This window comes from Pangasianodon hypophthalmus, chromosome 19 (assembly GCF_027358585.1).
Source record: "Pangasianodon hypophthalmus isolate fPanHyp1 chromosome 19, fPanHyp1.pri, whole genome shotgun sequence".
NCBI classification, from domain to species: domain Eukaryota; kingdom Metazoa; phylum Chordata; class Actinopteri; order Siluriformes; family Pangasiidae; genus Pangasianodon; species Pangasianodon hypophthalmus.
In genome coordinates this window covers 20,218,407-20,229,420 of record NC_069728.1, presented here as the reverse complement: position 1 = coordinate 20,229,420, position 11,014 = coordinate 20,218,407, and the positions used below count along the sequence as shown (strand labels likewise).

The 11,014-nt window shown below is 42.6% G+C and overlaps 1 pseudogene; it reads right to left on the bottom strand.

Moving 5' to 3' along the window:
- Positions 1-5,204: 5,204 nt before the first annotated feature.
- LOC113523907 (uncharacterized) lies at positions 5,205-6,844 on the bottom strand (annotated as a pseudogene).
- Between the last annotated feature and the right edge of the window lie 4,170 nt (positions 6,845-11,014).

Below are 11,014 nucleotides of genomic sequence, written 5' to 3'. Positions count from 1 at the left end.
TCGCTCGCTGCTGCTGGGGGTGGCCCCATATGGACGGCCTGAAGAACCAGTTGGATTGCTGGGGATGATGCCACCTGGGGGCTATGGAGGTGGCTTGGGGATCACATGTGGGGAGCTGTACTGTAATGGCTTGGGACTGCGACTGCTGTAGTGGCTTTGGGGCTGCAATTGCCACGAGCACCTTCGTACTCAGGACTCCATCAGTGGACAGTGGATAGATTTTAACCGGACTTCTTGCAAAAACTGTGATGAATTTACTGGTTGCACAATTGCACTATTTGTCCATACAGTACACAATAGTAGAAGTATATTTACATAAAGTGCACAGGGCAACCATGTGCAGACAGCAAAAGACAGTACAAAACTACCAAAAACAGGACAGTGGGCACACTAAGTTACAGTGCAGCACTGACAAGTACATGGTTCTTGTATAAAGTGAATCAGATGACACTAGTGCAAAAGAGTAACAATATGTTGCTGTAAATGTAAACATAAGGAGTAGCAGCTGGGTAGAGTGTGTGTGTGTGTGTGTGTGTGTGTGTGTGTGTGTGTGCGTGCGTGTTTTCAGTCCAGTGTCTGAGTGTTGAGGAGTCTGATGGCTTGGGGGAAGAAACTGTTGCACAGTCTGGTCGTGAAGGCCCGAATACTTTGGTACCATTTGCCAGACGGCAGGAGGGGGTTCATCCACAATACTGGTAGCTTTGCAGATGCAGCATGTGGTATAAGTGTCTATGATTGAGGGAAGAGAGACCCTTCTCAGTTTTCCTCGCCATCCACTGCACAGTCTTGCGATCCGGGATGGTGCAATTCCCAACCAAGGCAGTGATGCAGTTGCTCAGGATGCTCTCGATAGTCCCTCTGTAGAATATGGTGAGGATGGGGTGTGGGAGATGGGCTTTCCTCAGCCTTTGCAGAAAGTAAAAATGTTGCTGGGCTTTCTTTGTTATGGAGCTGGTGTTGAAGGACCAGGTGAGGTCCTCCACCAGACGAACACCAAGAAATTTGGTGCTCTTGACGATCTCCACAGAGGAGCTGCCGATGTTCAGTGGAGAGTGGTCACTCTATGCTCTCCTGAAGTCATCTCTTTAGTTTTGTCTACATTCAGAGACAGGTTGTTAGTTCCGCACCAGTCCCTTAGCCACTGCACCTCCTTGTCACCTGCAGAGTCTTAGGTCCTCAGCAGCACATGCACCTCTGCAGTCAGCCACGGCTTCTGGTTGGAGCGTGTGGTGATGATGTTGTAGACAGTGACGTCATCAATGCACTTGCTGATATAGCTGTCCATCAGTTGCCGCTTTCCTGAACTTCAGTGTTCTCAAAACAGTCCTGAGGAGCAGAGATGGCTCCTGCTGGCCAGGTTTTTACCTGCTTCAGAACTGGTTTGAAGCGTCTGATGAGCGGTCTGTATGCTGGCATTAGCAGGTACGCCCGGTACGCACCGGGGATGTTTGTGTGAACAAGATCCAGCATGTTCTCCCCTCTCGTTGCAAAGTCCACATACTGATGGAATTTAGGGAGCACTGACTTGAGATTTGCATGGTTGAAATCTCCGGCAACAATAAACAGTCCATCAGGGTGTGAATTCTGCAGCTTGCTAATAGCCCCATACAGTTCCCAGAGCGCCTCCTTAGCATTAGCACTGGGGGAATGTACACTCTGATTATAAGGACGGTGGTGAATTCCTGTGGTAAATAAAATGGTCTGTATACAACAGTCACAAACTCCACAAGCAATGAGCAGTAACTAAAAACTAGCAACGAGTTCTTGCACCATTCCGTGTTGATGTAAACACACAAGCCACCTCCATGAGCCTTACTGCACAGAGCTGTGTTTCTGTCAGCATGAACCGAGGCTAGCCCATCTAGCTGAATGGCGGCGTCCAGAACTCTGTCATCTCCGTGAAAACAAAGATGCAGCAGTAGCTAAACTCATGCCACGTAGTTTGCTGGAGTCAGATGTAGTCTAATTTATTGTCCAGGGAGCAGACATTAGACAGCAGGATGGACGAGAGAGCCTCCTGGCTAGGGTTTGTTTTTAGCCTAGTACGGACCCCAGCCCTCTTGCCATGCTTCTGCTTTTTTCACACATCGCTTATGATGTCCTCTCCCCCAGCCACCGGCATCAGGCGACGCCAAGGGCTGGAGACCTGGTCTCCTCAGCAAGCCAAGATAGCGTAGCTTCTCCAGCAAATCATCAGGCAGATCAGTTGTTGTATGTTTTCTGTAACTTATTAGTGTCTGGCGATCGTATACACAAACACCGGTTGCTCTGATGTCCATGTGCTGTTAAAATTCAATTTAATTCAATTTTATTTGTATAGCGCTTTTAACAATGGACATTGTCACAAAGCAGCTTTACAGAAATAAATGGATTCACAAAAATATATTGTAAATATTTGAATTTATCACTGTGAATTTATCCCTAATGAGCAAGCCAGTGGCGACGGTGGCAAGGAAAAACTCCCCGAGATGATATGAGGAAGAAACCTTGAGAGGAACCAGGCTCAAAAAGGGAACCCATCCTCATCTGGGTGCAACGGATAGTGCGATTATAAATAAATCCCTTCTATTGTGTACTATATGGACAAATAGTGCAATTGTGCAACCAATAAATTCATCATAGTTTTTGCAAGAAGTCCGGCTGGTTAAAATCTATCCACTGTCCACTGATGTAGTCCTGAGTACGAAGCTGCTCATGGGAACTGCAGCCCCAAAGCCACTACAGCAATCGCAGTCCCAAGCCATTACAGTACAGCTCCCCATATGTGATCCCCAAGCCATCTCCACAGCCCCCAGGTGGCACCATCCCCAGCAATCCAAACAGTTCTTCAGGCAGTCCATATGGGGCCACCCCCAGCAGCAGCGAGCGAACTCAACCGATGAGAACTCCAACCAGTTAAAAAGTCGGGATAAGAACAAAAATAGCACCATCTGCATGGAACTCCCTGACCACATCCTCTTCTCACTGAAATGCATGAAAAGAAGTGTTACACTACATTCACTACATTCAAATTCAACTGAAAATATTCTCCAGAACTTTCAGGCTCCTCAGAGGGGCTCTGCAGAGACTGCTCAGATCCTGTGGTCACTGGCTGGCTTGGGGAGTTTGCAATATCCTCTGCACCCACAGCTTCTGGCTGACTTGGTTAGTCCGTGACCACGTTCCCTCTCTTCTGCAGCTCTTTAATCAGCCTGATGAACAAACAGATATCACATTAACTATGCTTTGCAATATATATTTTTAATAGGCTCATTTCATTCTATGTTGAATGTCTTGTTCAACCCAGAAACAAGAATGGGTGTGAATGGGGGTAGGGTGTGAAGTAGAAAGTGTGTGTGTATGGGAGAGAGAGCGAGAGCGAGAGCAAACTATTGTGAATTTTATTAAAAACACTAAGAGAAAAGATTGAACTCTGGGACATTTGGAATCTGAAATATAATGACCCTGCCTGACACAAACAGCAGTAAGTTACTGTGAATGGCCATCATTATGTCCATTGGGAGCCCAAACAGAGTGGGACAGGTGTGGGAAAAAATCAATTGTTTAGACTGCCAGACAAACTTTGAGAGATGCACAACTCATGTATGACATTAAATATGTTTTATGGTGGTAAAACCGGGATGACAAATGCAAACTTTAATGAAGCATTAGTTTGCAAAGATCATTTTGCAAGCTTTAAAATAAAAGTTAAACCATGCCTCTATCACACACAAGTGGAGATAGGCCTGGTCAACCTGGGCTCAAATTCAGATGACCTGTGCCCTGTGAAACATGGCACAATTCATTGGCTCTTTAAATGGTCAAATATGGTTATGTCTACACACATCTGGTATCATTGCAAAGCAGCACATGTACTCTTTACAGTGAGTGTACTCTCTTTTTACTACCATCCTCACAAATGGAGAAATGTGAGCTTGTTGTATGTGGATATGTGTTGGAATGTTTTTTTCTTTTCAACCATTTAACTATACCAGTTCTGGAACCAGTTATTGCCACTGTAAATGCTTACTTGTGCTTATTAACTATACATATTTGGTATCATTACAAATCTCTTGATTCACACTTTCAAAATAAAGTCAAACTGTGCCTCTCTCACACACAGAAATGGAGGTACGTCTGGTCAAATTGGAGTCAATATCATATGACACCACTAACCTGTGAAATATGTCACATTTTACTTCCTCTTAAAATGGTCAAATGTGGTTATCTTTTATAAATGGTAAATGAGATTTATTTTAAATCTTGAAAAAAAGATAAACTATGCTTCTATTACACACTCAAGTGGAGGCAGGCCTGGTCATCACCACCTCCAGCACCATCAGACTGAACACCAGTGCTCCCCAGGGCTGTTCACACTGCTAACTCATTACTGTGGTGCAAAGTACATCTCTAATCACATCAAGTTTGCTAATAAGACTGCAGTTAAGTCAGCGTACAGGGAGGAGATGGAGCAGCTTGCAGAATGGTGTAGAGACAACAATCTATCACTCACTGTTAATAAAAGCAAAGAGATGATGGCTGACTTCAGGTGATTACTCTTCACTGAACATCAAAAGAGGAACTTCGCAGAGAGTCAAAAGCTCCAAGATCATTGGTATGGGAAATGCAGAGTTTCAGACCATGAGACTATACAACAAATTGTGAGAGCTTAATTTGATTTTTCAAATTTGATTTCAGTATGTGGAATTAAATGTGTGAATGAATTAGTAGAATGCAATGAACAATTACTAGTTATCTCATCATTTATACCTTTACTATTTTTTTTTAGATTTTTTTTACTTTTTACCATAGATTTAAGTTAATAAAAATGCATTTGATATATCTGATGCTAGGTTTACATTTGAGGCTTTAACTTCATACAATTAATACCATTTCTAAGTGAGACCTCATCCCACTCATATTTATTTGAGGTTGTTGGGTTCAATTTTGGAAACAATAAAGCAATAATATTTTTAGTTATAAATGCACAATTTCAAGAGAAATCCAAAGATAAGACTTTTAAAATGTATATATTTAAAGATAAAGACAGGCTAATAATATAAAATAACGCTAATTATATTAAAGTTAGGAAATAATGAAGAAACACTGATTCTTATAATATTTAATTTTTATTACAAATTCACTTTTTATGATCTGCAATGACAGTTTCTAATAGCAAAAATATTAAGCAATACTTTACAACTGTATTTTTTTTTTGTTGTTTGTTTAAATGCGCCACGCATGACCAAATAATTGACTTACACCAATAAATCTCTAGCATCTGTTGCTTTAAATTTGAATTAATTTCTCTTTATTTTATTTTAACTTGTGCATAAACATCTTCATGGCTCTTGCCTCTGGATGTTCTGGAGGATGAAGGTTTCTTAGCAAAACTCACAGCTGCATAGTTCAAGACATCATCATCAGCCTGATGAAGAACAAGAGCGATTTATAAACCAGAGCGGATTAAAAGATTCACAAAAAAGTTATTTACTGTATTTTGTAAGATGATGTCAGTTATAATCCTACATGTCCTGCAGACTTGAGGACAGATCTGTATTTATTTAAAGAAAATCAATACACATGATAAAACACTGGATTACCTGATTTGTGTTATTTGGATGGTCGTTGGAAGCCCCTTTATAAAACAATAATAAATATCAGTAACGTTAAACTGTAATAAGTGTTTTTATGAAACTGATAAATTCACTTTAAAAATAATAAAAGCAAACAAACCTTTTCTTTGTTTAAGTAAAACTCCAACCAGAACCATGATTACAATAATAGATATTATATTGGAGGTTGTTAAAACAAAAACAATCCAAAGGTTATTTTCTGAAAAGATAAAGCATCATTTGGATCAGTATCACTATAACTGTCTCTGAGTTTTCAACAAGAATATTTATCAAATGTCTTACCTTTTTCTTGAATTACTTTAACTTCAGTTCCATTAGTAAAGAGGATTTGTCCACACGCAGCCACAGCACAGTAGAATGTTCCATTATCAGAGGTTGTGAGCTTCCTCTTGGGGAGAGTGTAGACACAGCTCTGTGTAGGAGAACCAGCCTCAGAGCTCTTCTTACACTCATCACTGCCGTCTCCATGAGTGTAAATGATTCCTGGATGAGATTCTCCTGAGCTGTGTCTGAACCAGTACAAACTCTGTTCTTCACAGCTTGAAGTGAAGGCTTGTACTGAACACTGGAGTGTGAGCGACTCTCCGTTCTCCATTACTGTTACAGTCGGAGGATGCCGTTTCATCTCCTCAGCTTTAACATCAAAAAATAAATAAAACTATAAATAACGAGTGGTGTGAAATTAAATATAATTCTGGCTAAAGTGTTGATCTGGAATCAGTTTGAGTTCAGGAGCAGGTTATCAGAGTAAAACTGTTTACCTTCAACAACCAAAAGGGTTCCAGATCCAAAGTGTAGTGAAGATCCCAGCACTTGTGCACAGAAATATGTTCCTGTATCCTCTTCTTTGATTTCTTTAATGTTGAGATTAAACAGTTTATCTACACTGAAGCGTTTATCAGAAAAGCTTACACCAGTTCTGACTGAGTTCGTGTCTTGTCTCACTACCCACTGAGGAACTTTTCCAAAACTCTGTTTGAACCAAATTAAATCATTTTTGTCACTGGACAACTTGTCACATTTTATAGATACAGTTTCACCACACTTTACATTTTGAACTTGAGGCTCCTTCATATATGTTTTCACTGAAACCAAAAAACATCTATGGTTAATAATCTAACTAATAAAGACAAATATATAGTGAAAGTATTTTATTAAAAAAAATATACAAATGTAACTCACCTGATGTGAAAAGACAAAGAGTGACAAAGAATGTAATCATTGTTCCTGTTCAGACAAAGTGCTAGTGAGGTAATGAACTTGTGTGTTCAGTAGAAAACTTGTTCAGTCACCCCTGATTGGATGTTTTTGAAGCTGTGGACTGATTTCATTGGTGCAATAGCTGTAATGAGAACTGATGGTGGAGTTTAAACCCAGATTCAGTGACGTGAGATCATACAAGAAATTTTCTACTTGAGTGCTTCACTTTTCCACAAAATGACATAGTTGAGCTGTAAAGCTGAACTAAAAGGAGGTGTTAGCCACTTCAAGAGTCAGTATTTATAATATATGACTATAGAAAGTCTGACCACTCTCATCCTCTCCTGAAGGGATTCTGACTAATCTTGTCTGCTATAAGACATTTTGACCAATCCTGCCCATTCCTGAAGGAATTCTATCCTCCCTGGAAATCAGATGACCTGCATGGCTAAAATCTTAAACGAGAACAGCTCTGCATTTGCAGCTATTTCCGCAGAACGATGACATGCTGCCTAAGTGATGGTACCAAAAGAAACTAATAAAAAACAATAAAAGGATGAGCCCAGTGCCTACCATTTTGATAAGTTGTGAACACAATAGTGACATATACAACTGCACACTTGATCCACAGGTTAGAAGGAGTTTTTTCTGTCTGACAGCAAACATATGATTATGAGCCCTGCCCCCAACGAGCTCAGAATCATTCCTAATTTTATTTATTAAAACTGTGCTAAAGATGTGCTCTCTGTGTGAGGCCTGTTCTCCATTAATCAAAGAAATCTCACTTTTAGAAGATATGAATCCTTTAATGATTAACCTGTATAAACATACTATTGTTGCACCATGATCCTGGAGAAACAACATTCTGCTCCAATGTATATGAGATATATAGTGGAAGGACAACAACAACAAAAAAACACTTGATTATTTCCTTTATCACATCAAGGCCAACCTTGACTTGTGTTGAGTGTGGGGAATGTGCAGTATCAGTGGACCAGATTACCTCAAGGCTTCCATAACAGCCTGAACATTTAACACCAGGCACTAAAGACAACCTCTTTTGCAAGCAGAGTACATCTTTAACTGTTTTGTTAGCATCACATCACAGTGCAGCAAATACTTTGACCACAGAAATGTGGGCCCTATTGGACCTCTTTTCTACTCTTTGTACACCAACAGCTGCACATCCAATGACTTCCATCAAGCTGATAAAATTTGCAGATGACACACAACCCTAACAACAACAACATCAACAACAATAATGAGTCTGCCTACAGAGGAGAAATGGTCTGTCTGGCTTTGTGGTGTACAGAAAACAACTTGGAGTTACACAATACACAAAGAACAACAAGTCTTGCAAGAATCCACCCCCAACTCTTAATGGAAATCAACAACCATGCAAGAAGTAAGGTAGAGTCACTTAATTTCCTAGGCACCAACATATCCAAAGACCTCAAATTGGGGAAAAAACATAGCAAACATAATAATAAAAAAGTGCACCAGAAAAGTGTTTGCTCTATTTTCAGGAGTTCACAACCTCGAATCCCCAGAGATTCCACAGCCATCCATGGCCAGGAGCCAAAGGAGCTCTATTCTCTGTCAGAGGGTCTATTTTAATTTGTCTATTCTCTGTCGGAGGGTCTCTCTCCTGTCAATCACAGCAACACTAGCTAATCGTGGGCATCTATGATTTAATATATGTGGAAAAGGGCAGACAGCACTTTCCTCCAAGTGTGTTTCATTGCCCTGTGAAGCAGCATAAGCAGCAGTTTAAAAAGATGTAATGGCTGACTTCATGTATCTCAAAAGAAGCATGAGTTAGCCTTCACACTCCTGGCTGGTAGATGTTGTATGATAGGAGAGAGCTGGCTGGTGGTTGGGAATTGACCAAGCTGGGGAGAAAAATGTGGATTATCAACTATGGAAGTTGTGGAAAATCAACATCTGTCAACCAGTTCTGTCTCACCACAAGACCATCTTAATTTCTTCCATAACTGTGTGGTTCAGATCAGCCTCCTTCTACTAACAGGCCAGACAGCAGAAAATTGTGCACACAGTACAAAGGATGATTGTGCAGAAGTAGCTCTCAATTCAGGAATGCTCTGGCATCAGGGCAAGAAATGAGCTGAGAAAATCATCACACACCTGGGGAGCTATAATTTTCAGACACTTGTCTCAGGTAATTAGTAGTGCTTCATCAAAACCAGTACCATACGACACCTGAACAGTTTTTTTCCCCAAAGTGATCAGTCTTGTCAACAAGATATCTATAACCATAAGCACAACTGGCCTTCCCTTCAGCAGATAGTGCTGAATGTCGACTTTGTATTACATTTAATGTGTTTGTGTTTACTGTATTATATGTGGACTTTCTTTGTTTTGTATTTATTGTACACTGTACTGTATTTAATGTCTGCACCTTTGTAGGTCTGGATGTTTACACACTTGCTTTTTTGCACATTATATGCTTTTGTGCTGATCTACCAAGTTAAATTCCTGTGTACTTTGTCAAAAAGTGATTCTGATCCCGAATTACACTTACAGGTATTTCACACCAGTTAACAGATAATTAATTGGCCTGATCAAGTTCAAACATGCATGTACCAGAACTATGTGTATCATCAAATGATGTGAAATTTGATGCAGAAAATGAAATGAAAAACATGGCATTTAAACAGAGAGCAATTAATAAATGATTGTCATATTTCACATTATCAGATACTTAAAGGTAGCCATATTCTTTGCATTGTGTCTTCCTGCATCTCATTCAACAGGAAATGATGCACCACTCATTTCCACCACTCACACTGTCACCTCATTTGTGTGGCTGCTGCTGTCATTCGACCTGCTGTCAGGAACCTGTGGTTCTTGTTAAATTAGGTCTAAAAAGGACTTCAGATTTTATCAAAAACGTCTCCAGGTTACGTATGTAACCATGGTTCCCCGAGGGAACGAGACGCTGCGTCACAAAACGCTATGGGAACGCCCCCGCGTGACCGCGCTCTGAATCACGTGTCTAATCCGTCCAATGGATGGGCGAGACGTCACGGGTGGGGTGACGTAGCGACCCGGAAGCATAAAAGCCCGAGCGGCGAGCCCCGCGTTAGCTTACTGGAAAATGAAGCAAGCGCCGCAGGGACGCCGGAAGTGTGGCACTGAGACGCAGCGTCTCGTTCCCTCGGGGAACCATGGTTACATACGTAACCTGGAGACGTTCCCCTTCAGGAACTCGAGCTGCGTCACGAAACGCTATGGGAACGAGTATACCCACGCCGCCAGACTTACAAGTCCCTGCCTCCAGGAGGAGGCAAGCCTAAGGCACAAGGACAGAGGAGCTGGGAGTGGCTCGGGTATCTAGGTCATAAAACCTAGCAAAGGTCAGGGGCGTGGACCATCCCGCCGCGTTGCAGATGTCCTGTAAGGACACACCTGCCAGAAAGGCCTTAGAGGCCGCCACCGCTCGGGTAGAGTGAGCCTTGACCCCCAGGGGACTGGGGAGACCAGAGGACTCGAAAGCCAGAGAAATGGATTCTACAATCCACCGGCTGAGGGTCTGCTTAGAAGCAGGAAAACCCCTCTTAGGGGGACCAAAGCAAACAAGCAACTGGTCCGCCTTTCTCCACAGGGCAGTTCTGTGGACGTACGCGTCCAGTGCTCGCACTGGACACGTACAATTGAGCTTCCGATGGTCGGGCTCCCTAAAGGGAGGAGGACAGAAAGCCTGCAGCATGACCGGCCGTGGTACCGAGGAGGGGACTTTCGGTACGTACCCCGCTTGGGGGTACAAGAATGCTTTGGCCAAACCAGGCGCAAAGTCTAAATAGGAAGGGGCCACCGAGAGGGCCTGAAGATCCCCCACTCTCCTAAGAGAGGAAATTGCCAAGAGAAAGGCAGTTTTCAACGTCAGAAGACGGTCCGAAATCTCCTCTATGGGCTCGAAGGGGGGTTTGCAGAGAGCCTCTAAAACCACGGCCAGGTCCCACGAGGGGACCCGAGATCGAGCTGGAGGTCTGATCCTCAGCGCACCGCGGAGGAAACGTGTCACCCAGGGGTGCCTGCCCACTGACTGGCCATCGAGAGGGGCGTGGCAGGCCGCAATAGCCGCCACGTACACCTTCAGGGTGGAGTGGGTCAGTCCCGCGGAGAGGTGGGCCTCCAGCACTGTACCAACTGGGCAGTGAACAGGGTCAAGCCGGCGG